The sequence below is a fragment of the Heloderma suspectum genome, chromosome 7, assembly GCF_057233095.1.
Source record: "Heloderma suspectum isolate Gila_16-S chromosome 7, 16-S_ref, whole genome shotgun sequence".
NCBI lineage: Eukaryota > Metazoa > Chordata > Lepidosauria > Squamata > Helodermatidae > Heloderma > Heloderma suspectum.
The window spans coordinates 94,778,681-94,805,021 of NC_139464.1; positions in this window are offsets into that span (position 1 = coordinate 94,778,681).

Genomic DNA, 26,341 nt, shown 5'->3' on the forward strand with positions numbered 1-26,341 from the left:
AGACTAAGACGGCGAAAAATAAGGAACACAAATGGTGGGAGCCGTAGCAGCCGCCATTTGCATACGCATTTTGTTTGTTTGTTTTACCCAGAGCCCTCCGTGGCTGGCAATCCGGCTGCGGACGCCCCTGGCCTGGGACTGGCTGGCTGCTCCACGGAGCCACCGCAGAGCGCAGCCGGCCATCGAGGATCCCGGGGGGAAGGACCGGATCACCTCCCCCCCGTCGAGGATTCCAGGGGGAGGGACGGAACACCTCCCCCTCCACCATGAACAGAATCCATGAAAATTAAATGACTTTTGTACATCCCTAAGGCTATCATAGCTAAAAAAGCGAACGCAAATGGCGGCTGCCGCAGCCGCCGCCATTTGCGTTCCCTTTTTTTTGCCATGATAGGCTTCATAAATATTTACGTAGCCTATCACGGGCCGGCGTAGGGATACAAATGGCGTCCACTATACAGGACACCATTTGCGCCCGCAGCAGCCAGGAAGCGGCTGGAGGCCCCACTGCGGGTTGACCCGGCTGGCGGCTTCGCAGCCTGGCCCCGGAGCAGAGCCAGCTGGGCAGGATTCCGGGGGGGAGGAACAGATTGCCTCCCCCCGCGTCAAGGATTCCCGGGGGAGGAACGGAGCACCTCCCCCCACCTGTGGAACCCGGTGGAGCCAGGTAAGCAGGGTTTCGTACACCCCCAGGATACAGGGCATCTAAACTGTAATAGGCTGCCTTAGCACCTCGCAGACTGGAGGCAAGGCCTCAGAGGCCCACCAGCTGTCAAGGCAAATGCCCTCCCCTCAGAAACCCCAAACCTGAGGGCCAAAGGCCCAGAAGAGCTGGCCCAGGGAAGGCCCGGATGGAGACAAGAGCTGGGATCGGGGCCGGCTCAGCGGTTGCCGTGTCGTGGGGCAACGTGAGCGGCATGTGGCTCGCCAACCTGGAGATCCCTCATTGCCAGAGATGACCAGGGCCAACCAGAAGCAGCCGCCATGTGCGCCGCAGCCAGAGGGTGAGGAGCTGACAGCCGCATCTGCCGCAGCCTGAGAGCAAGCGGTGGATGCGAAGAGAGGGCACAGGATGCGCATGCTGCCTGGCGCGATCGCTGCTGCCCCCAGAGGCAGCCACGAGCGCCGGCTGCGCCGACCAGGGGAACCAGCTGGAGCCAGCTGCTGCAGCTGCCACAGCATGACCAAGTGGCAGCGGGGAGGGAGGGAGGAGAAGGGGAGAAGGATGCGCTGACCCCCAGAGTGGCCACTGCCACCACCAGAGGCAGTCACAAGCACCAGCCGCCGACGACCAGGGGGACTAGCTGAAGCCGACAGCAGTGCCCGCCGCAGCGCGAGAGCAAGTGGCAGTGGGGAAGGAGGAGAAGGGGCTCAGGATGTGCGGGCCACCCGGCGCAGTCGCCGTTGCCCTCAGAGGTGGCCGCAAGCTCTGGCCCGTCCCGACGAGGGGTGCCAGGAGGAACTGTCCGCCATGCCCGTCACAGTGCAAGGTAAGTGGCGGTGCAGAAGGAGGGCGATGACTCTCTCTGAAGAAGGGAGAGTGGGAGGGAGCCGTGAGAGTGAGAGAGTTGGTTTGGGAGGGGCGCAGAGCTTAAGAGGGCTCTGCCGGCTCCTCCCCTGCCTGGTGGTGCCATGGGGGGGTACCCAATAGGCACCAGCCACCTCTTCTCACCTCACCCGCCCACAACACCCCCCATTTTGCCAGACAAGCTGGCTAGGCCATTTATCTCTCATTTGCTAGTTTATACATGGCTCGTATTTGTAAGAACATAAGGACAGACCTGTTGAATCAGAACAAAGGTCTGGCTGTGCTATATATTTGTATAAAGGCTTCATGATAATGGCAGTTTAGGCTGCAATCCTACACACATTTACCTCAGAGTAAGCTGAATTGAATTTAATGGGATTTACTTCCAAAAAGATATGTATAAGATTGTCCTGTTAGTGTAGTAGTATGTGAACACTCTTAATGTTAGAACTCTATACATTCTTTCCAAGAAATAACTCTTTTAAGAAATAATTAAAATCAGCCGTGATTACAGCCGAGTCCAGTCAAAGTCTGCCATCATTGAGTAGTATTCCATTTTAGTCCTATGCAGAATAGACCCAATGAATGAATTGTTCCTATTAGGGATGTCAGAGAATTCCGGCACGGATCTTGGTGAGGCCGAATGCCAGTGCATTCGGCCCCCTGAACTCCGTGGCGGAATGGCCTGCCACCCCCTCCCGCCCCCTGCAGATCCCTCCTGGGATAAGACTTACCTGGGGCGGATGTTCCGGATGTTCCGCTGGTTCCGGATGCCACCGCCGCTGCCGCCATTTGCAGTCTCCCCCCCCCCCCATTTGTGATAGGCTACATAAAGACTTACGTAGGCTATCACGTCTGGGTTAAAAAAAAACACGTATGCAAATGGCAGCAGCTACGGCCACCGCCATTTGCGTTCCCTATTTTTGGTTTTCTTAGTCTACGTAAATATTTACGTAGACTAAGACTGCGAAACTAAGGGGGAACGCAAATAGCATAGCGGACGCTATTTGCATTCCCCCTTATTTTCGCCGTCTTAGTCTACATAAATATTTACATAGACTAAGACAGCGAAAATAAAGGGGAACACAAATAGCATCTGCTACGCTATTTGCGTTCCCCCTTAGTTTCACCATCTTAGTCTACGTAAATATTTATGTAGACTAAGACGGCCAAAAATAAGGAATGCAAATGGCGGTGGCCGTAGCCGCCGCCATTTGCGTCTGTATTGTTTTTTGTTTTTTTTTAACCCAGACGTGATAGGCTACGTAAGTCTTTATGTAGCCTATCACGGCTGAATACAGGGCCGCAAATGGCGGCGGCTATGGCCACCGCCATTTGCGTCCCTGCTAGCCAGCGGCCAGATGTCCGGTTGCTGGTGGAGCTGGCCGGCGGCTCCACGGAATCCCCGCGGAGTGGAGCCGGCCGGCCAGGATTCTGGGGGAGGGACGGAGTGCCTCCCCCCCCAAGCGGAACCCGGCGGAGCCAGGTAAGTGGGGTTTCATACATCCCTAGTTCCTATTAGTTGCAACTACTTACGTCTAGGGATGTACGAAAGTGACTCACCTGTTCGCGGATTCTGTTCACAGTGGGGGGGGCACTCCGTCCCTCCCCCCAGAACCCTTGATGGGGGGGAGGCAATCCGGTCCTCCCCCCGGGATCCTCAACGGCCGGCTCTGCTCTGGGGCCAGGCCGCGGAGCAGCCGGCCAGGGCCGTCTGCAGCCAGATTTCCGTCCGCGGACGGGCTGCTGCGGATGCAAATGGCGGCCACCGTAGTGGCCACATTTGCATCCAGCCAGGCAGCCATGATAAGCTATGTAAGAATTTATGTAGCCTATCACGGCTAACCCCTTAAAAAAAACAAAAACCAGCTTACGCAAATGGCGGTGGCCATGGCGGCCGCCATTTGTGTTCTCTATTTTTTGCTGTTCTAGCCTACATAAATATTTACATAGGCAATTATGGCGACAAAAAGGTTACTGCAAATAGCATAGTGGGCGCTATTTGCGTTTCTTCTTCTTTTTGCCGTAAAAGCCTATGTAAATATTTACGTAGGCTAGAACGGCGAAAAAAAAAACGCAAATAGCGCCCACTACGCTATTTGCGGTTCCCTTTTTTTCACCATAATTGCCTACGTAAATATTTACGTAGGCTAGAATGGTGAAAAATACAGAATGCAAATGGCGGCCGCTGTAGCTGCCGCCATTTGCATACGCTGTTTTTTTTTTTTTTTAGTGGTTAGCCGTGATAGGCTACGTAAATTCTTATGTAGCCTATCACAGCTTGAAGGACGGCAATGGCGGCTGCAGCAGTCCGGCTGTGGTTGGCCAGGAGACCAGCCGGAGGTGGTGGAACCGCCGCCGCCGCATCCGCCGCATCCGCCCCATCCGCCCCAGGTAAATTCCATCCCAGGGGATTCCGCGGGGGGGTGAGGGGCAGGAGGCCGTTCCGCCATGGATTCTGGGGGAGCTGGATTCTAAAGAATCCAGCTTCACTGGAATCCGTGGTGGAATTCTCTGCCATCCCTACCTACATCCTATTCATTTCAATGGTCTACTCTATGTAGGATTAACATTGGATACTACCCTTACAAAGCTATGTGGATACAGGGGAGTGTTCCACACACATCTGGAGATGTGCTTGAACTTTCAATTGCAGCTGTTTGCATTGATGGACAAGCAAACTATTTTTGCATTTAAAATGTGGGCATGGCTGTTCAGCTCTGTGAATGGCTGTAGTTGAATTTCAGAATCTCAAAAGGACCACAGATTCTGTGTCATCTGAAACAAAATTCAGAGTGAATTGGAAGGAAGCTCCCTTTTCTGAAGTCCTGGGACTCTTAGTAATAAGAATCTATAAGCGGAATAGGAGTAACATTTAGAATTAAGCCACAAAAGGCTCTATAAAGCCTTCAAAAGATGTTAATATGAATTCTGGGGTTGATTAGCCTGTGATTAACCCAGGCCATTCCCATACTGGCTGGGATCAAGGAATGGACCCCATCCCAAACATCATATCCCTCAGGCAAAACACTGAAGAAACTCTGAGGAAAAAGTCAAAAGGCATTCTGGTAAGACAAGCAACAACTGTTCTGCATATCCTAAAATGGTCACTGGATTTTATCCCAAGCTAATTTTGAAGGAAATTTGTAGGCTTCTCAGCAGGTGAAAGATCCGAAGAATTATGTATTATGGTCAGTTGACCAAAAAATCTAGATTGATTGGTTGATTTAATGATGGAAGATTTTGAGGGAAGCCAAATTAATTTGTTAACACTAGGGAACATTTAAACTTCCTTAATTTTAGGGCAATTTTACAGTCATGATCTTCCAGTGATAGTGCAGCAGCTGTGTTGCAGGTAATAAATAGGTACTGTTGGGCTGTTGCCCCTTCCTTCAATGCTGCCACATGATGCCCACAGTGGTGTAGTGGTGGCGGGTCACGCCGGGGCTTTGCTCTGGCACTTTTTCTGAAGCCAGCCCCCAGCCGGGTTACAGTCTGCTGGGGAAGGAGGAGGGAGCAGAGGGAGTGTGGGTGGCTGCCTCTTGGCTGCCTCTTGTCTACTACGCAGAGCTGACCAGACAAAGGGAGAGAGCAAGCAAGAGAGGCAGCCTGAGGGAGATGTGCAGCCTCCTCTCGCCCCCCTTCTCCTCCGCAGCTCTTGCTTCTCCACCCGTCCCTGCTCCATGCCTGCACACCCGGCACTGCCCTCATCTCCTGCAACACCAGACACCCATTCAGGGCTGCTGCTGCTGCTGCTGGCCATGGCAGCAGCGGGGGAGGGGCGCTGCCACCATTCATTACTTATGGGGCAGGGCAGGTGGCTGGTTGTGCCAGTTTTTAGGATTTATCACACAATCCTATGCATGTTTACTCAGAAGTCAGTCCCACTATGTTCAATTGCCGATTGGGCTTTCTTCCAGGTAAGTGTGTGCAGGACTGCAGCCTTAGCTGCCTTCTCATTGATCTCTGTAAATCTAATTCGAAATAAACACCCATTGGATTGCACTGTTAATTCTTGAACATTAATTTCTACAGTAAGCAGAATTGCCAAATGCAACCTGCTCTGTCAGCTACACTTTTTGGTACAAGGTTGGCAGGTATCTGGCCAAAGAAACCCTGGTGGAGGGAAGGGAAACAGAAAAAAATCAGTGGGGGGGGAGAGGAGAAAGAAGGGGTGTGTGTGTGTGTGCATGTATGTATGTGCGGTTCAATCCAGCTGCGTGTGTGGATGTTTCTATTGCGGGATGGGAGAGATATAATGAAGGAGCTTAGGGAAGTCTAATGGGTAATGTTGATAGGGATGTTAGAGAATTCCGCCACGGATCCCAGGGGGGCTGAATTCCAGTGAATTCAGCCCCCTGGAATCCATGGCAGAACGGAGCAACCCACCCCACCACCCTGTGAAAGCCCCGCGAAACGGAGCCTACCAGGCTGCGGCTCTGGTGGCAGCGGCTCCGGCTCCAGCTGCTGCCGGGCTGCTGCGGACGCAAATGGCATCCTGAGTAGGGGACGCCATTTGCGTCCCTATGGTAGCCCGTGATAGGCTACGTAAATATTTACATTGCCTATCACGGCTAAAACGGGGACACAAATGGCGTCCCCTATGCCATTTGCGTTCCCGCTTTAGCCGTGATAGGCTACGTAAATATTTATGTAGCCTATCACGGGCTACCATAACAATTATCACTCATATGTTACAGCCATTTGAGTGTTGCATGTTCTTGGTTGGGACTTTGTTTTATTTGGTCCAGTCTATTGGGACTTTGTTTTATTTGGATTTTATTTCCCTTTCACTTATCATGAGATTAGAACCAAATGAGACCAAACCAAACTGAAAGCTGCAGTAGGGCATCTCTTCCTCCTCTCTCTCCCAGTAATGCCCAGGAATTTAAAAAAAAAAGTGATCTGACATCATTGCATTATAAGCTTCCCCAAACCTACAAAGTCAAGGCCACCGGAGAAGAATGGAGCCGGGGAAGCTCATAACATGATGATGTCATATTGTGCATCATTATACAGCTTTGTAAATGTACATATTGGGAATTATAATTTAATTAGAGTATTATAAATATACAATTAATCTAAATAATTATGCTAATAAAATCAGTATGTTACAATATAGCACAATTAATATTGTGTCCCACCCTCCAAAACTCAATAAACAGTTGCCACTCAGAGAGATAAATTACCATTTTTGCTGTCTGCCATCTCTTAGTCTAACCATTTCACTTCCAACATATTGTGATGCTTTTTCTCTTACTAGACTAGTGAAAGTGGAGGAGGCAGACCTGAGGTTGCTGCTATGTTTAGCTATGCCAAACATGTGCTGAAACAACTTGTCCTGGGATAGCTAGATGTCCAGAACTTTTAATTTTTTTATTTTTAAATCCTACTATTTAAAATACCCCGGAATACACAGACTAGAGAATGCACAGTTATTCCCCGCCCCCATTTTAGACAACATTGTGTTAACTAAATCATAGTAGAGGACTCACTTCTGTCTTTAACACCATAATTTCTTGGAAGGAAGGACAAATTCACATTGCCAATGTAACTTATTTTAATGGGCTATATTTTCCCTTTGTCTCATGGTAGTGTAGTGCTGTGTAAAAACTCTGTTCATAATCCCACTAGTCAAGAATATAATGGCTAAGGAAACATTCTCACTACAATTGTTTCTAGTTCAAGGAACTTAAAATCCAGCAAAATGTTGACAATTTCTATTGTGACTCACTGAATCAAGCCATAATCCTCTAGGAATTATCAGAGCCAACACCATGCCAGTGCAAAGTGTGTGAGATTTTCTTGTAACAACATTGCCCTGTTTGGGGATTTTCTGTGCTTTGCACCAAATCTTGCTTTATAGTAAAGTTTTTCTCATCGCTCACAACTATATTTGAATCTGACGAAATGTGTCTTATTTGTATATTATGAATGCTAAACTGAATGCTAACCACCCTGTAGACCAGACATCGAGAAAATAATGTGCACATTTACAGTTTGTTTTCCTACAGTAATGAGAAAAATCCATTCATTTTGAAACATTTGTATCCTTCAATAGTATTTCACCAATGTCACATTAAGGTCATTCGGGGAATTTCAATGGCAGTGGATACAAACGCAGGAGAAGATTTTGTATTCAGTAATGTTAGAGTTGCTTAAGTCCCATTGATATTGATGGGAATGAAAGGTCCAGTGATATATGCACACTGTCCTGGGAGTAAACCCTACTGAGTAAATGTGCATAGAGTTCTGCTGCAAGATCTATTGGTTTCCATGGGATTTAGCTGAGCCAAACTATCTCTAGATTGTGGCCATGCTATGTCCTTATGGAACATAAGGGAACCAGAAGGACTCTATCCCTCCCTCACTGGCATCAGTGAGGCAACTAGCCTTATGTGACACTTTTATCCTAGGGCGAGGAGTCTGAAGCCCAGTCCTAGGTGTTCCAGCCAGTTAGGGATGTCAGAGAAATCTGCAACGGAACAAAATGAGTCTGGATTTTCATGAATCCAACCTGCAGATTTGGCAGTGGACTGGTTTTTCCCATCGGGCAGATTCCATGGACTTGTGGGCCACTTTTCTAACTTTCCCAAATTTTGTGCAAACTTAATAATAGTTTTATTAATAATATTACTTTTTGTAATAGAAAAATACACAAAACTTAAAAAAAAAAAAAAAACCTGGCCCAAAATGCACATTTTCCCCATAGGGTAAAGTGTGAAAACGCACATTTTGGGGGAATTTGGGCATTTTCACCTGTGTGAATTTGCACAAATTTGGAAACAAAAAGAAATTCTGATTCTGGGGATGGGGAGACGACAGAACGAAAGGCACCTGATTATCCAGAAAACACAGAGAGAATAGATTTTACACAGTCCATACAACCCTACATCTAGTTCATAAGATCGCAGATCTATGCATCTATCTAGACATCTTCAGGTTCACCATGTTGAAAGAATGCTTGAAGAGAGGAGTGTTCCAGCCCTGCCCCCCTCCATCATTGCATCCATTGCCCTGTATGCATATAGGGCAATGATCTGAAGGGGAGCACCTCCTGTATCTGTGCGGGCTCTTCATGAGATCAAGGATTCTGATTATCCATGGATACAGGAGGTGCTCCTCTTCAGAGTGTCATCCTCCATGTGTACAGGGGGACAGATGTGACTACAGAGAAGGTTAAGGGTGGAGCCCTGCTCTCTTCTCATGTTCTTTCAACACAGTAAGTAGAATTCCTGAAGAGGGCTTCTATCTGTCTGTCTGCTGGTCTGTCTGTCTGTCTATAGCTGGCTGCTTTGTATAAAAATCTGGTCATGTTGTACTAAAGACCTTATATACAGCCTTCCATCATAAATCTTACTTGTATTTCTGGCATTATTATCTGGAAGACTTGATTTAATTTTTAAGGGATTAATTGCAAATAAATAAACATATTCTCTGTTAATGTTAAAAATGGTTTCTTGAAACTTAAGGTTTTTTAAAACTTGCATTGCTTTCATTTTAAGGGGGGAGTTAAGTAAGTGTGTAACAATTGAAATCAAATTGAAATCAAAGGAACTTAAAAATGGTTAATTTTGGCTGGATTGTGCCATAAATGTTCGGGTAGAATAGTAGAATACCACTTGCTGATATAGAATCTGCATGAATCCTCATCAATGCCAGCTTGCCTTTGGATTTTTCAGTTTAGAATTGGCAGGTCACCCTTCTGCTTTCAAACTGTCTTCATCCAGAAAGATGTGATATAGAGAAAGCTACTTTCTGTGTAAAATAAGGAACTTAAAGCAAACATAGAAATAATGTTTTCATGAAAAAAAAAAACAGTATTCTGTAGTCTGATGTTACAAAAAAAAAGTTTCAGCTGGTGTCTGGGAAAACCTTCAATACCCCTGCCAAGTTCTAAGAACATTCATATTTCATGTTAATTCAAAAGCGCTATGAAATATGTTGGTTCCATTCAGGTATTCCTTAAGCTCTTGAGGAATAACCATATGGCGTAATGATTTAAACATCCGAAGGCACAATTAATCCTGCTCCAACATTCTTTAGCCGTAATCAAGGGCCCCATATCTGATGTGGTGCATTTGATCTATATTATTAAGTGATTCTGATTTATGATGCAGGAACCCCAGCTAAATAATATGGCAGGAACTCATCTCAAGCTCTCGAGGGCTTTTTAAAGGTTTACCGCATTCAAGGCTTCTCTGTCTATAGGCATAAAGGAAATTGAATTACGCACAGACACACCAGTATAAATTGCAGGGAGTAAAGCTAAACCTAAATCTTTGTTCTCTACTCTAACAAGTCACCTCTGGGTCTACTGCCAGACTTACAACCCAATCCTATGCATGTTTACTCAGGAGTAAGTCCTACTAGTTTTAATGTGTTTATGGAGAAGGGCCTTTGCCCAGTGCAAAAGCACATGCTTTGTATGCAAACTGTCTCAGATTTTGTCCCTGGCATTCCCAGGCTGAACTGGGAAAAACTCCTTGTTTGAATCTGAAACCAAGGAGAACCACAGCCATCCAGTATAGACAATGCAGAGCCAGATGGACCACAGTCTGACTCGGTATAACTAAGATGTCTTCCTAGTATTGGGGCTTACTCTCAGGTAAGTGGGTACAAGATTGTAAGATCAGATATCTTTGCACCCAGTGTTTTCTAAAAGGTTCTCTCTCTCCCCTTCTTTTTTAGTGGAACACCCAGAACTCTGCATGTCTATATGTACACGTGCAAAGAAACAATGTGTTTGAATAAGCAGTACCAGTAAAACCAATGCATGTGTGTGTGTGTGTATGTGTGTGTGTACACACACACCCATGCAATCAACTGTACTTGCACAGCTCCTATTAATTATAGTGAGGCTTTCACAGCAGAACTTGGATACAGCGGATATAGTGCACACTTATACATGGTCCCAGGGCATGGCCTGAAGGCGTATGAGGCAGCCACCTTGCTGAAACTAAGTAGGTTTGGTCCTGGTCAGTGTTTGGAGGGGAGACCACCTGGGAACTGGTGGTAGCCACCTTGAGTTCCACAATGAAAGAAATATAAATGTAATAAATAAAAAAAAATTGCTTACCCAGATGTAAATCCCATTTTGTTCAGTGGGGCTTACTGCCTCCCTTTTACATGTATTTAGGTTCGCAGCCTTAGGTTAGGTGTGCATATGATTGCTCTGCTTGTTTCTAAATTTCATTAGTGCTATTTGATTTTGGGTGGAGTGGGATGGGGTTAAGGCTGAATCAAATTTGCTCCTCAAAATTCTACTCCATGAAGTTTGATTTCAAGGATTCTTCAAATAAGTTCTGGATATTCACAGTGATATTTTATATATAGCACAATTATTTGGTATTCAGTGCTATCAAAACATTTAGAATCAATATTGGATAGTATTTTGGCTGTTAATATTTATGATAGCTGACATGCAGAGTTGTTTAGTATTTGACTGCATTTGATAGCTTACATGTAACAGTTCTAAATATGGAGTCAATGATGAGTTTTTTCCTTTTTTTTAACCTACATTGCAGGAGGGTGGAATTTGTGAAAATGGGTGAGGGGAAGGTTTAACTCTCCCTTCCTGGAGTGTCATGATCCCAGTCTAAACCAGGGCCATGCGTGCTTACACAAAAGTAAACAGTAGGACAAGCTTCAGCTATACACCACACAATTAGCGTAACATGTACTTTAGATTTTATTTATTCCAGACTGAGTTGGGCTAATTTTAATGCACAGTGCTTTAAATTAGGGATCTATCTGCTGCTGTTATCTTATTTGTTATTTTAATTATTTATGTATGAAACATTTATTGTTTTATGCTTTGATTATTTATCTTTCATTTTAAAGCATATTGTAATCCACTGTGTGAGGGTTTTACTGTGAAAAATGGTTGATAAATGTATTCAATAAATAAAATAAAGAATAAAAAAATGCACATGAGTTCAGCCACAAGAAAGAGAAATAAATTGTCAAAAGCTAGATCAGCCTTCCACAATCTGATGACCTCCAGATTTGTTGAACTACAACTCCCATCATCCCCAGACACCATGGCCAATGGTTATGAGGAAGGCTGGGCTAGATCAACTTAGTAGGCAGAGTTTGTCTTTCACTAGCTTAATGCTATTATTAAACATGGAGCCCTCCGACTTTGAAACAGTATTTCCCAAATGAGCTGGTCACTGAGGCATGTATGTGAATTACCAAGAAATTATTATCACATCAGGAATGCTAATCTCTTTTCCTGTTTTTCAGAGTTTGTCAAGGGTGAAATACTGGAGCCTGCCATTTTCCTCAGTGAGAGACAGACCATCCTGGAAGCTGAAAGCCTTGTGATTGTTCATTAAAATGGTCTGGGGCGGGGGGGGGGGAGTTCCTGTCTCCAAAGGTTTAAAAATAGTTCCTTGAAGTTGCTGGCACATCCTTCTGTAGTTTCAAATTACTGGCAAAAGGATGCTTTTTAATAGAACAAAGTTCAAATTAGAGAAAGCTTTATTTAGAAGAGGAGAGAGGGGGAGTGTGTGTGTGTGTGAATGAATACACACACACACTGCACATTCTCTTTTTATTGAGCTTTAATCAGCTTCACTACATCTCAACTTACTTTCAGGGATCCAAAATACTAATTAGTTAGGAGTAACAAGGTTTTTACAGGCCAAGAGCTTTTGAGGGGCAAATTACACATTATTCTGGGAAGTTCATGATAGATAATCCTTCTTTATTTATTTATACAGACATGCATAATAAGGGAGGAACAGGAAGCCCACATGACTCACACTTCTTGTTTTTTACGCGTTTTGTAATGTCTGAAGTGGAACCCATGTCCCTCTGAAAAGATGTCACATATCCCTCTGAAAAGAGATACGTGCACTGTCCCTGCAATGGGATCTTGTTCTTTTCAACATGGAAAGCAATGTGAAAGGTTCACTTTGGATATTACAAAGAAGCAGAGAGCAGGAAATGTGGTTAATTCATACTTCCCATCCCCTGCACCACCATTTTACATAACATCTGAAGGAACTCTTGGTAATATAGAAATTTCTTTACCACTTCTTGCAAGAAACATATACTAAAAACATCTCCTGCACCACCCCCTTTCTTTCACTAACAACCTTGGGAAAAGGCCATTGTGGTGTCTTCAGAAAAAAAAGTCTGAGACTGGGGTGTTGACTATGCTGCTTCTTGTAGTTCAGGCAGGTCAGTGTACACACATTCCCACTACAAAAGCACCTGTTTGTTTTATTCATTCCCAGTTTGCAGTTGGCCTCTCTCTGCTGTAGATTGGAAGTCTCCTTGACAGTGTGGTTCACTTGAACAAAGATGCTTGTATTCCAACAAGACATCACCTATAAATAGTTATGAAAACCTATTCACTCTGATTTGTTTCCACATCTGTAAATTTGAACTGTGTAATTTCTTTAGCCAGTTGCTTGGATGTGAAGGTCTGGGTTCCATAAATCCACACTGGAGTTAACAATAAAATAGAAATAGAACCAGCTTCAGTAGGTCATACAGAAATCAATTTCTTATTTCATGACATAGAAATATGACATGTAAAGCTAAGATTCTGTTACTGTTTCAGAGGTTTCCTTCATGCTATTTTGCCTTCGATTCCATCCATCTTTAGATTTTTCAAATAGTTGGGTTAGGGTCTTTCCATTGTGAACCAAACAGAATTGAAGCATTAACACAATCCTGCAAGAGTGTCATGCGTCAAAGTACCATTTGTTGTTCTGTCGTTCAGTCGTGTCCGACTCTTCGTGACCCCATGGATCATAGCATGCCAGGCCTTCCTGTCCTCCGCTCTCTCCCGGAGTGTGCTCAAGTCCATATTCATTGCATCAGTGATGCTATCTAGCCATCTCATCCTCTGCCGTCCCCTTCTCCTTTTGCCTTCAGTCTTTCCCAGCATCAGGGTCTTTTCCAGGGAGTTTTCTCTTTGCATTAGGTGGCCAATATAGTTGAGCTTCAGCTTCAGTATCTGTCCTTCCAATGAGCACTCAGGGTTGATTTCCTTTAGGATGGACTGATTTGACCTCCCTGTAGTGCAGGAGACTCGTAAGAGTCTTCTCCAGCACCACAGTTCGAAAGCATCAATTCTTCGGCACTCAGTCTTCCTTATAGTCCAGCTCTCACAGCCGTATGTTACTACTGGGAAAACCATAGCTTTGATTAGACAGACCTTTGTCGGCAAGGCGATGTCTCTGCTTCTTACTATTCTGTCTAGGTTTGCCATAGCTTTCCTCCCCAGGAGCAAGCGTCTTTTAATTTCATGGCTACAGTCACCATCTGCGGTGATCTTGGAGCCCAAGAAAGTAAAATCTGTCACTGCTTCCATTTCTTCCCCTTCTATATGCCAGGAAGTGATGGGGCCAGATGCCATGATCTTAGTTTTTTTAATGTTGAGTTTCAAACCAGCTTTTGCACTCTCCTCTTTCTAGGGATGTCAGAGATTTCCGCCATGGATCTCAGTGAGGCCAAATGCCAGTGCATTCGGCCCCCCGAAATCAGTGGCGGAATGGCCTGCCCCCCCATCCCCCCATGGATCCCCCCCCGGGACGAGACTTACCTGTGGCGGATCTTCCGGGTGGCGGCGGCTCCAGCGGCAGCTCCGGCGGTGGCTTTCGCGGCGACAGCGGCGGGCAGTCTTCCGACCAGCTGCCGCTGCTGCCATTTCCAGGCTTGTGAAAAAAAGAAGAAGACATGATAAAGATTTATGTAGCCTATCATGGCTAGGTTTTAAAAAAAAGAAAAAAAAGACATGATAGGCTACGTAAATCTTTACGTAGCCTATCATGGTTGGGGGTGGGTTTAAAAAAAAAAACGCGTATGCAAATGGCAGCGGCTACGGCCGCCACCATTTGCGTTCCTTCTTTTTACCGTCTTAATCTATGTAAATATTTACGTAGACTATGACGGCGAAAATCAAGGGAAACGCAAGTAGCGTAGCAGGCGCTATTTGTGTCCCCTTTTGATTTGCCGTTTTAGCCTACATAAAGATTTATGTAGGCTAAAACGGTGAATGAAAAAGGGACGCAAATAGCGCCCGCTACGCTATTTGTGTTCCCCTTGATTTTCGCCGTCATAGTCTATGTAAATATTTCATAGATTAAGACGGTAAAAAGAAGGAACGCAAATGGCGGCGGCCGTAGCCGCCGCCATTTGCGTATGCAGTTGTTGTTGTTGTTGCTGTTGTTGTTTTTACCCAGAGCCCTCCGTGGCCAGAAATCCAGCTGTGGACAGCTCTGGCCTGGCCAGGCTGGGCCTAACTGGCTGCTCCGCGGAGCTGCCGTGGAGCACAGCCGGCCATTCGAGGATTCCGGGGGGAGGAATGGAGCACCTCCCCCCCACCAGGATTCCGGGGGGAGGGACGGAATGCGTCCCCCTCAACATCAACATAATCCATGAAAGGTAAGTCACTTTCGTACATCCTAGGTAAGTCACTTTCTTACATCGTCCTAAAGAGCCTCTTTATTTATTTATTTATTTCATTTCTATACTGCCCAATAGCCGAAGCTCTTTCACCCTCAACAAGAGCCTCTTTAGATCCTCTTCACTTGCTGCCATTAAGGTGGTATCATCTGTGTATCTGAGGTTGTTGATAATTCTCCTGGCAATCTTCATTCCAACATCCAACATCCATCCTGGCGTTTCTCATGATGTACTCTGCATATAAGTTAAATAAGCAGGGCAACAATATACAGCCTTGTTGTAGTCCTTTCCCAATTTTGAACCAATCGGTTTTTCCATGTCTGGTTCTTACTATTGCTTCTTGATGCTCGAACAAGTTTCTCAGGAGACAGGTAAGGTGGTCTGGTACTCCCATCACTTTCAGAATTTGCCACAGTTTGTTGTGATCCACACAATCAAAGGCTTTAGCGGAGTCAATGAAGCAGAAATAGATGTTTTTCTGGAAGTCTCTTGCTTTCTCCATGATCCAGCGAATGTTGGCGATTTGATCTCTAGTTCTTCTGCCTCTTCGAAACCCAGCTTGTACTTCCGGTAGTTCTCAGTTCGCATACTGCTGAAGCCTAGCTTGTAGGATTTTGAGCATAACCTTGCTGGCATGTGAAATGAGCACAATTATACGGTAGTTTGAACCCTCTTTGGCATTGCCCTTTTTTGGATTTGGAATGTAAACTGACCTTTTCCAGTCTTGTGGTCACTGTTGAGTGTTCCAAATTTGTTGGCATATTGAGTGCAGCACTTTAACAGCATCATCTTTTAGGATTTTAAATAGCTCAGGTGGAATACTGTCATCTCCGCTAGCTTTGTTGTTAGTAATGCTTCCTAAGGCCCATTTGATTTCACTCTCGAGGATGTCCGGCTCAAGTTCAGTGACCACACTATCATGGCTATCAGGGACATTAAGATCTTTCCTGTATAGGTCTTCTGTGTATTCTTTCCACCACTTCTTAATCTCATCTGCTTCTGTGAGGTCCCTGCCTTCTTTGTCCTTTATCATGCCCGTCTTTGCACAAAACGTTCCCTTGAGATCTCCAATTTTCTTGAAGAGATCTCTAGTCTTTCCCATTCTGTTGTTTTCCTCGATTTCTTTGCATGGTTCATTTAAGAAGGCCTTCTTGTCTCTCTTTGTTATTCTCTGGAACTCTATATTCAGTTGGATATATCTTCCCCCTTTCTCCCTTGCTTTTCGCTTCCCTTCTTTCCTCAGCTACTTGTAAAGCCTCATCAGACAGCCACTTGGCTTTCTTGCATTTCTTTTTCTTTGGGATGGATTGAGTTGCTGCCTCCTGAACAATGTTAGGGACCTCCATCCATAGTTCCTCAGGCACTCTGTCTATCAGGTCTAATCCCTGAAATCTATTCCTCACCTCCACTGTATATTCATTAGGGATATGATTGAGGTCATACCTGAACGGTTTAGTGGTTTTCCCTATGTTCTTCAATTTAAGCTGAAATTTTGCAACAAGAAGCTCATGATCTGAGCCACAGTCAGCTCCAGGTCTTGTTTTTACTGACTGTATAGAGCTTCTCCATCTTTGGCTGCAAAGGACATAATCAATCTGATTTCGATATTGACCATCTGGTGATGTCCATGTGTAGAGTCGCCTCTTGTGATGTTGGAAAAGAGTGTTTGCTATGATCAGCGTGTTCTCTTGGCAAAATTCTATTAGCCTTTGTCCTGCTTCATTTGTACACCAAGGCCATGCTTGCCTGTTATCCCGGTGATTTCTTGACTTCCTACTTTAGCATTCCAATCCCCTATGATAAAGAGATTTCATGTTCAAATCACTATTAGCACTGTTATTATTTTAAAAAAAAAGGTGTTCAAATGGGGCAGATGACCACTGATGATAGTAGAAGATGTATCGTACTGGTGTCATTTGCTGCCCTTGGTGGCATTTCATTGTCAGGAAACAATTCTTGACATGAGGGGCAACCTTTTACAAAAACTGATCACATTAACCAACTGGGGCTATCTGGAGCACTGGTGTTGCTATTAAGCCCAAATGTACAAAGGAATAAGGTAACACCTCAAAATCATGAAACCACCTAAGAAGATATAACCAAGGTCAAGCCAATGTGGGTATAATTTTCAGATCCTGCAAAAAGCACCCCTTTCCGTAACTTGCTTTTGGGGGTTGGAGTGGGGAAGGCAGCTTAGAACAGTGGTTGAAAATTTCACCCATTTAGAATGAGGGCTGGGTTTAGAAAAGGCAGAGGAACTAGAGACCAAATTGCCAATATCCGCTGGATAATGGAGAAAGCCAGGGAGTGTCAGAAAAACATCTATTTCTGTTTTATTGACTATTTTAAAGCCTTTGACTGTGTGGATCATAACAAATTGTGGTAAGTTCTTGGTGGTATGGGGATACCAAGTCATCTTGTCTGCCTCCTGAGGAATCTGTACAATGACCAAGTAGCAACGGTAAGAACAGACCACGGAACAATGGACTGGTTTACGATTGGGAAAGGAGTATGGCAGGGTTGTATACTCTCACCCTACCTATTCAGCCTGTATGCAGAACACATCATGAGACATGCTGGGCTTGATGAATCCAAGGCTGGAGTTAAAATCGCTGGAAGAAACATTAGCAATCTCCGATATGCAGATGATACCACTGTGATGGCTGAAAGCGAGGAGGAACTGAGGAACCTTATGACTAGGGTTGGCGGAGAATTTCTCCCCGAAACTTCGGGGGCCGAGCGCCAACGTGTTCGGCCCCCCAACAAGTTTCGGGGAGAAATTCTCCGCACCCCCCTGCCCCCCACACCCCCCCGGGACGGGACTTACCTTTGGTGAATGTCCCTCCCGGCGGTGGGTCCGGCCGGCGGTTCAGCGGGTCTTCGTCCGGGGCGGGAGCGGCAGCCGGTCTTTCGACCAGCTGCCGCCGCCGCCATTCCAATAAAAGAAAAAAAAAACGCCCCCGTGATAGGCTACGTGACGATTAACGTAGCCTATCACGGCTAGATTTGCAAAGTCAGCCGTGATAGGCTACGTAAATCGTCACGTAGCCTATCACGGGTGACTTAAAAAAAAAAAAAGCGCGTATGGATAATGGCGGCCCCCATAGGGAGCCGCCATTCCCGTTCCTTATTTGGTCGCTGTAGTCTACGTAAATCTTTACGTAGACTACGGCGAAAATAAGGGCAACGCTATTTGCGTTGCCCTTATTTTCACCGTAGTCTACGTAAAGATTTATGTAGACTACAGCGACCAAATAAGGAACGCGAATGGTGGCTCCCTATGGGGGCCGCCATTTGCGTACGCGCTTTTTTTTTTTAAGTCACCCGTGATAGGCTATGTGATGATTTACGTAGCCTATCATGGCTGACTTTGCAGATCTAGCCGTGATAGGCTACGTTAATCGTCACGTAGCCTATCATGGGGGCGTTTTTTTTTTAACTTTTTAGTTCATGGTTGGGCGAGGCGAGGCGCCTCCTCCCCGGCCTGAATTTCGGCCGGGCGAGGCGGGAAGCCTCCCCCCCGGCTGAAATTCACTGGGGGAGCAGCGAAGCACCTCCCCCCCACCGCAAAAAGCTTCGAGGACAGGTAAGTGACTTTCCTCCATCCCTACTTATTATGAAGGTGAAAGAAGAAAGTGCAAAAGCTGGGTTGCAGTTAAACCTCAAAAAACCCAAGATTATGGCAACCAGCTTGATTGATAACTGGCAAATAAAGGGAGATAACGTGGAGGCAGTGACAGATTTTGTCTTCCTAGGCGCAAAGATTACTGCAGACGCTGACTGCAGCCAGGAAGTCAGAAGATGTTTACTTCTTGGGAGGAGAGCGATGACAAATCTTGATAAAATAGTGAAGAGCAGAGACATCACACTGACAACAAAGGTCTGCATAATTAAAGCAATGGTATTCCCCGTAGTAACCTATGGCTGCGAGAGCTGGACCATAAGGAAGGCTGAGCGAAGGAAGATAGATGCTTTTGAACTGTGGTGCTGGAGGAAAATTCTGAGAGTGCCTTGCAAGAAGATCAAACTAGTCCATACTCCAGGAAATAAAGCCAGACTGCTCACTTGAGGGAATGATATGAAAGGCAAACCTGAAGTACTTTGGCCACCTAATGAGAAGACAGGATACCCTGGAGAAGATGCTGATGCTAGGGAAAGTGGAAGGCAAAAGGAAGAGGGGCCGACCAAGGGCAAGATGGATGGATGATATTCTGGAGGTGGTGGACTTGACCTTGGGGGAGCTGGGTATGGCGACGGCCAACAGGAAGCTCTGGCGTGGGCTGGTCCATGAAGTCTCGAAGAATGGGAAACGACTGAATGAATAAACAACAACAAAGAATGAGGACAGAAAGCATTTTACTTAATTGTTAATTGGCTTTGTGACATTATCATATAGCCAAATTTGATTTCTTATGTGGTGAAGATGACTACATCTTCATGCTCAACTATAGGCCAATGGCTAGCATTCTCTTCCTTGGCAAGATGACTGAGATCCATTTCAACTGGGTTTCAGGCCTGGTTTTGGTACAGAAACTGCCTTGGTCACCCAGTGGGTTGACCTTTGTTCAGAGAAAGACAGGGGAGTTCAACCTTGTTTATTGTCCTGGACTTCTTAATGGTTTTGATATCATCAGCTATGGTATCCTTCTGAACTGGCTGCATTGGTTGGGTGTGGGAAGCACCACTTGTTGGTAGGGATGTCAGAGAATTCCGCGACAGATCTTGGTGAGGCTGAATGCCAGTGCATTCGGCCCCCCGAAATCCATCATGGAACGGCCTGCCCCCCCGCCCCCTACGGATCCCCCTGGGATGAGACTTACCCGGGGCGGATGTTCTGGACAGCGGCGGCTCCAGTGGCGGCTTCGGCGGGGGCGGCAGTGGCGGCTGGTCTTCTGAACGGCTGCCACCGCCACCATTTACAGACTGGTCTTTTTCTTTTTCCCCCCCATAGACGTGACAGGCTATGTAAAGACTTACATAGCTTATCACGTCTGGGTTTAAAAACAACAACAACCATACGCAAATGGCGGCAGCTACAGCTGCCGCCATTTGCATTCCTTCTTTTTTGCCGTCTTAGTCTATGTCAATATTTATGTAGACTAAGACGAAGAAAAGACAGGGGAACGCAAATAGCACCCACTACGCTATTTGCGTTCCCCTTACTTTTCTTCGTCTTAGTCTATGTAAATATTGACATAGATTAAGATGGCGAAAAATAAGGAACGCAAATGGCGGTGGCCATAGCCGCCGCCCTTTGCTTATGCGTTTTTGTTTTTTGTTTTACCCAGAGCCCTCCACGGCTGGAAATCCAGCTGTGGACAGCCCTGGCCTGGGCCTGGCTGGCTGCTCCACGAAGCTGCAGCGGAGCACAGCTGGCCATCGAGGAGTCCGGGGGGGGGAGATTCGGATCGCCTCCCCCCCGTCGAGGATTCTGGGGGGAGGGACGGAATGCCTCCCCCCCATGAACAGAATCCGCGAAAAGGTAAGTCACTTTCGCACATCCCTGCCGCCGCCGCCATTTCCAGGCTTGTGAAGAAAAAAAAAAGACGTGATAGGCTATGTAGGGATGTACGAAAGGTACTTACCTTTCGGCGGATTATGCTGATGCTGGGGGGGAGGCATTCCGTCCCTCCCCCCGGAATCCTGGCTGGGAGGGGGAGGCGCTCTGTTCCTCCCCCCCCGGATTCCTTGCTGGCCGGCTCCGCTCCGCAGGGATTCTGCGGAGCTGTCGGCCGGCTCTGCCAGCAGCCGGACATCCAGCCGCTGGCTAGCAGGGACACAAATGGCGGTGGCTGTAGCTGCCGCCGTTTGAGTCCCTGCATTCAGCTGTGATAGGCTACGTAAATGTTTAAGTAGCCTATCACGGCTTATTAAAAACAAAAACAAAAAAATGCGCATACGCAAATGGCGGCGGTGACGACGGCCGCCATTTGCGTTCCCTGTTTTTCGCCGATTTATCTTACGTAAATATTTAGAATAAGCTACAATATCTAGAATAGGCTAGAACGGCGAAAAATAAAGGAATGCAAATAACGTCCACTACGCTATTTGCATTCACCTTTTTTTGGCGCCTTTTCATCTTACGTAAATATTTACATAAGATAAATTGGCAAAAAATAGGGAATGCAAATGACGGCCGCCGTAGCTGCCGCCATTTGCGTACACTGCATTTTTTTTTCAGGTTAGCCGTGATAGGCTATGTAAATTATTACGTAGCCTATCACGGTTGTCTAGATGGACGCAAATAGCCGTCCGTGGCTGGAAATCTGGCTGCGGACAGCCCTGCCCGGCTGCTCCGCGGCCTGGCTGCAGAGCGGAGCCAGCCATCAAGGATTCCGGGGGGGGAGGACCGGATCACCTCCCCCCCATTGAGGATTCCGCGGGGAGGGACGGAGCAAAGGTAAGTGAGTTTCGTACATCCTAGATCAGATTCGTCTGGCAGGATTCGTTCTTGACAAATCCATGTTGGCTTCGAGTAATTGTAGCAGCCATATCGGAGGTCAGACTAAGTGGTCTCATGTTCTTGCTGAGCTATCATAGTTTAGCAAGAAAATAGCAATGTGGAAACTTCCTGACTTATCAGCCAGGCTGAGGTTAAGTCAAATCCCATATCATGTCCCTGTTCTTTGCTTATTGCATACTATGTTCCTGTTCTTTACTTATCGCGCCCTATGACCCATTTCCTGTACCATAAACAACTGAGCCAACTGCAAAACCACAAGAGAAGGGGTGTGTGGGGGGGGAAGTCATCTGTGTGTCACCATATCTATAAAAGCCATGTATTAATGTGCCTCGCGGCTTCTGGCTCTTTGGAAGTGATTCCAGCCTTAAGCCCGCACATTAAATAAAGAAGAACTCCTTTTCCTTCACTCCGTGGTCTCTCTGACTCTGATTTCTGCAACATAAATGGTGCTGTGACTCGGATTGTGGCAGGCGCTGAGACAGAGAGGTGGCAGTTGCCTGTTCTTTATCACCGCACCAGGAGGGAAAGCTCAGCGCACACTTCCCCTTCTTGGTGCCACCGACACTTTTGTCAGGTGAACGGGAGACAGCCTGCGCCGGGATCACCCGAACGGCTGTGCGCATCAAGAGAACCTCAGGAAGCGGAGGAAGGAACTTGAGCCCTGCCCATACTGCAGCTGCAATTGAGTTGAAACCCACATTGGAAGCCTTCAGGAGAAAGGCAAGTATATGGAATAAAAAGAGGGCCCCGCCTTTAGGAGAAAGGCCACTGGGCAGAAAAAAAGAGGGCCCCGCCTTATGAAGAAGGTCAGTGTTAGTATACGTGTACAAAAAGAGACCCACCCGATTGGGGGTGGAGGGGGGGACTTGATCACTCCCCCAAGCAGGCACTAATACTCAGCAAGGCGCTGAGGAAACTGCTTCACTCTAGTGGAAAAGTGCGTGGCAGGGACATATGAATGAAGTGGTGAAATTGATGATTGTGTGAGTGGCTACTGTGGTTTCGGTTGCATACCGTCGACCGTCCGGGTGCCCAGGCCAGTAGCAAAGTGCGTGGTGTGAAATTCCTTTTGTGTTGGCCAGTGAGACCCCTTACTCACTGACCAATCTCCTTTCCCTCATTGTGTCTGTCTTTATCTTAGGAAGGAGGCTATGGGAGGTGGGGGAAGCAAGACTTGCACCCCCTTGGGATGTATGTTAAACAATTTCAAATAAGGCTTCAGAGGAGATTATGGTGACCCCCCCATGAACCCCCAACAGCTGCGAACATTGTGTGAAGTAGAGTGGCCATCTTTTGGTGTAGGATGGCCCAGTGAGGGCTTTTTGGAGCCCAGCAAAATTAGTCGTGTATATGCGATTGTGGTTGGGGAGCCTGGACACCCTGATCAATTTCCCTATATAGACTCGTGGGATTCTGTAGTCCGAACTTCTCCCCCATGGTTAAAGAAATGCCTAGAGACCCAGGCTAAAGTTCTGGTGCTTAGAAAAGAAAAATTAGCTAAGAAATTGCAGCCAGTGTTAGAATCCCCGAGTGAAGATCTGACAGAGCTAATGGCATTTCCGCCTGCTTATGCCCCACGCGAACTCGTTGCTACACCACGTGTTCATGTCACCGTGAGGCAGCCGCGTCATTATGAATCAGCCCCATCCACTCCCGCGGCTGCTGAGCCCATGTCACCCCCCGCAGACATCGCCACTCGGTCCGATACGGCTAGGACTCTGCCATCACCGCCCGTTTCAACTCCCACCAATAGTGCTTCGCCAATTTCGGCTACAGTCCTCAATTCCCAGATCTTAACTGCTGAGACTTCTACCTCTACAGGGTCCCCTCTAACGCCTCAATTGGCACTTATAAAGGAGATAAATGACTTAAGATACTGGGCTGAAGATCTGGTAAAAACGGTGGCGGCCCTCCCGAAGGTGTGTTTTTCCCAAGAAAATGAAAAGGCAGGCCCATCTACTGCCCATCAGTTAAGAAGTCCGGATAGCGGAGTTCAACCTTTGTTTCCTTTGAGACAAGTAACCCAGTTAGTGCATAATCCAGATCCAGAAGCAGAAGAACATTATATACCTGTTCAGGCTTACACATATGCACCTTTTACGACCTCTGATTTATTTAATTGGAAGACCCATTATGCCTCATATACAGAGAAGCCTCATGCATTAGTAGAGCTGTGCTCCAGTATTATGGCTTCTCATATGCCCAATTGGCAAGACTGCCAACAGTTGCTCTTGACATTGTTCACCACAGAGTAGAGGCGACAGATCCATCAACAGGCAGAGCGAATTGCCTTGGGAAGAGCACCTGAGAATCATGTGAATGCGCAAGGATGGATGAGAGAGAGAGTGCCCATAGAAAATCCCCATTGGGATCCAAATACACCAGCAGGATTGGAGCGCCTCACCCAGTATCTCTTTCTGTGGTCTTGTGTATGCAAATGCTTTATAGAGAAATAGTTAACATTGACATTAACTACTTTACAAAGCAAATGTGTCCCAAGAATATTGGTAACCACTTGGACAACTGATGGGTACCTTTTGCACTGTTGAATCTTCAGCAGAATGAATGAACTAAAGTACAGAGTTGAAAATCATGAGCCTACTTTGAACCTTAGCATGACATTTCCCTTTCACAGCTCCTTTGGTTTCAAAAACTCAGTGATGTCTGCCAACAAAATGCCTCTTAGAATTAAACAGCATAACTATTAATATATCCATTTAGTAGGTTGGTAAAGAGAGGGGCTAAGTGACCAGTCCAGGGGCAGTCAAGTTAAGAGAGGTAAATCTAGGCTTCCAGTCTTTAACTCCTATCCTCCTCACCGGCCATCTAGAGTTCAATTTTCTGGCATAAACCCAAGGTCAGTAAGCAATCTTTCCTTTAACATCCCTCCCCCCCACACACACACACTTCTGACAGTTAATAATTTAATTCCAAGCATCCAACCTCCTGACCTTTTCTTGCAGGCCTTTTTGAACATTCACTTCATGCACCACAGACATCATTATGGGACTTACTGATGCAATATCGTATTCTTAGTGGCACAAATAATTCCTGACATGCCACAGCTCAGTGGTCCCTTAAAAAGAAGGTGGGGACATCAGGAGAAAGAGAGAAAAGCAGGACACATATTGCCTGGCTTTGCAGCAGCCTAAGAAACAAAAGCATCTCTGTATAGACTAGTCTCGTAAATATGTAAAAAAAAACCCCTAACATTAGATCTTCCTGACTAAAAAAAAATAAAAATGAAAGATTCAGTATCACCCCTATAAATTAAAGTGTAAACATTAAACAAGGTACATAGAGCATAACTTTAAATATACTAACAGTACGTGCTTATTTTGTTCTGGCTACTGGTACTGTGTGTACTAGAAGCATGTTCAAGGGACCTCTGGACTTGACCAAAGACCCTAAGTGAATGGGGTTTGTGGAGTAGTCTGGGTGTGGACTGTTCATGTCAACTCAAAACCATCCTACACCTCAATAGGATTTGGCAGTTATGACCATTTCAACTGAGCAGCAAAGGACTAACTGAAGTGACCTAACATGGATCCCAAAATACTTAAAGGAGGGGCTGCGTTTGTCCAGATATAGATTGATTGTGTGTGTGTGTGTGTGTGTGTGTGTGTGTAAAGAGAGATGTGGGCAACTTCTCTTCCAGCTGTTTGTACCACACTTGGTTTCTAGAACGTGGCTGAATAAAGAGCTACAGTTCTCTCTGCAGCCTTCTGAAGCTAAATGTTCCCTAAGAGAGAGAATTATTTATAAAAGGCTAAAGATTGCATTTAATTCACGATGCACTATTCTTGATCTCCAGCTCTCATCAGAACTGAATACAGCTATTTATTATCAGGCCCATTGTATAAAAATCCATCTGTGTGTACACCATTCTAAAAGTAGAAAAATAGCAATGTAGTCTCTCGGCAAAAAACTGTATTCATGTTATATTTAGATAATCTACAACAACAATAAACTCTGCAGATAAAGATACTTGCTGTACTTGAAAGGGGAATGAAAACTGATTCTATTCCATTACCAATTTTATATATATATATATTTATGTTAGGCAAAAATGTTAGGTGAAGGAGCTGCATTTGCTGAATCCCAACACAGACCATAGGGGAGGAGACCTAAACACTATCTAACACTAAACATTTGTCCCTCATGCCCATTTCCTTCACAGGACAAATGTCATATAGCTCATTGCATCCAGGGAGCAAGATATCATAGATATGTGCTCCAGAAAGTCAACACATGCAGATGATTTCCCTAGTACTGAGTATTTACCAGAGCACAGCTAAAAAGCAAGTAAGATGAAGCATGGCAATCCATTCCAAAGGAGACTTTTTCAGGAAGCACAATTTAGGTTTTTTTTAAGGGAGTTGGTGGGAATTATTTTTAAAAAAAGTAAAAACACTACAAAGGGATGCAGTTTTATTTCCCCTCTCAATGTTTCATGAAAATGGCTGGCTTGGCAATTGCAAACTACTATTCTTTCCCATAATAAAGTATGTGATTTCATTTGCATTGCTTTGCAAGAAATAGATTTATGGATACTACTATAACCCTATTATGTATTGTTAAGCACTCACACTTTCCTGAGTGGTGAAAAGTCAAGTGGCAGTACTATGGGATTTATTTATTTATTTATTTATTTTGGATTTCTTTTGGATGAGAGAACACTGGAGACTTCTGATGTCTTTGTAAAATTTGCTTTATTTACACACAGAGCATAATGGAAGCAAATAGTCATTCCTACATCATGTAGTAAATTTGGTCACCCTGTATCACATTCCCAAAGGACAACTGTTTTAGCCCCCAAGGCTGCAACCCAACTTTTAGTTATCCTACCCCCTCAAATAAAACGCTCAGCTGTCTGTTGAATGCTTACTGTGTCCAGATTTAAGACTGCCAACTGCATCTCACTG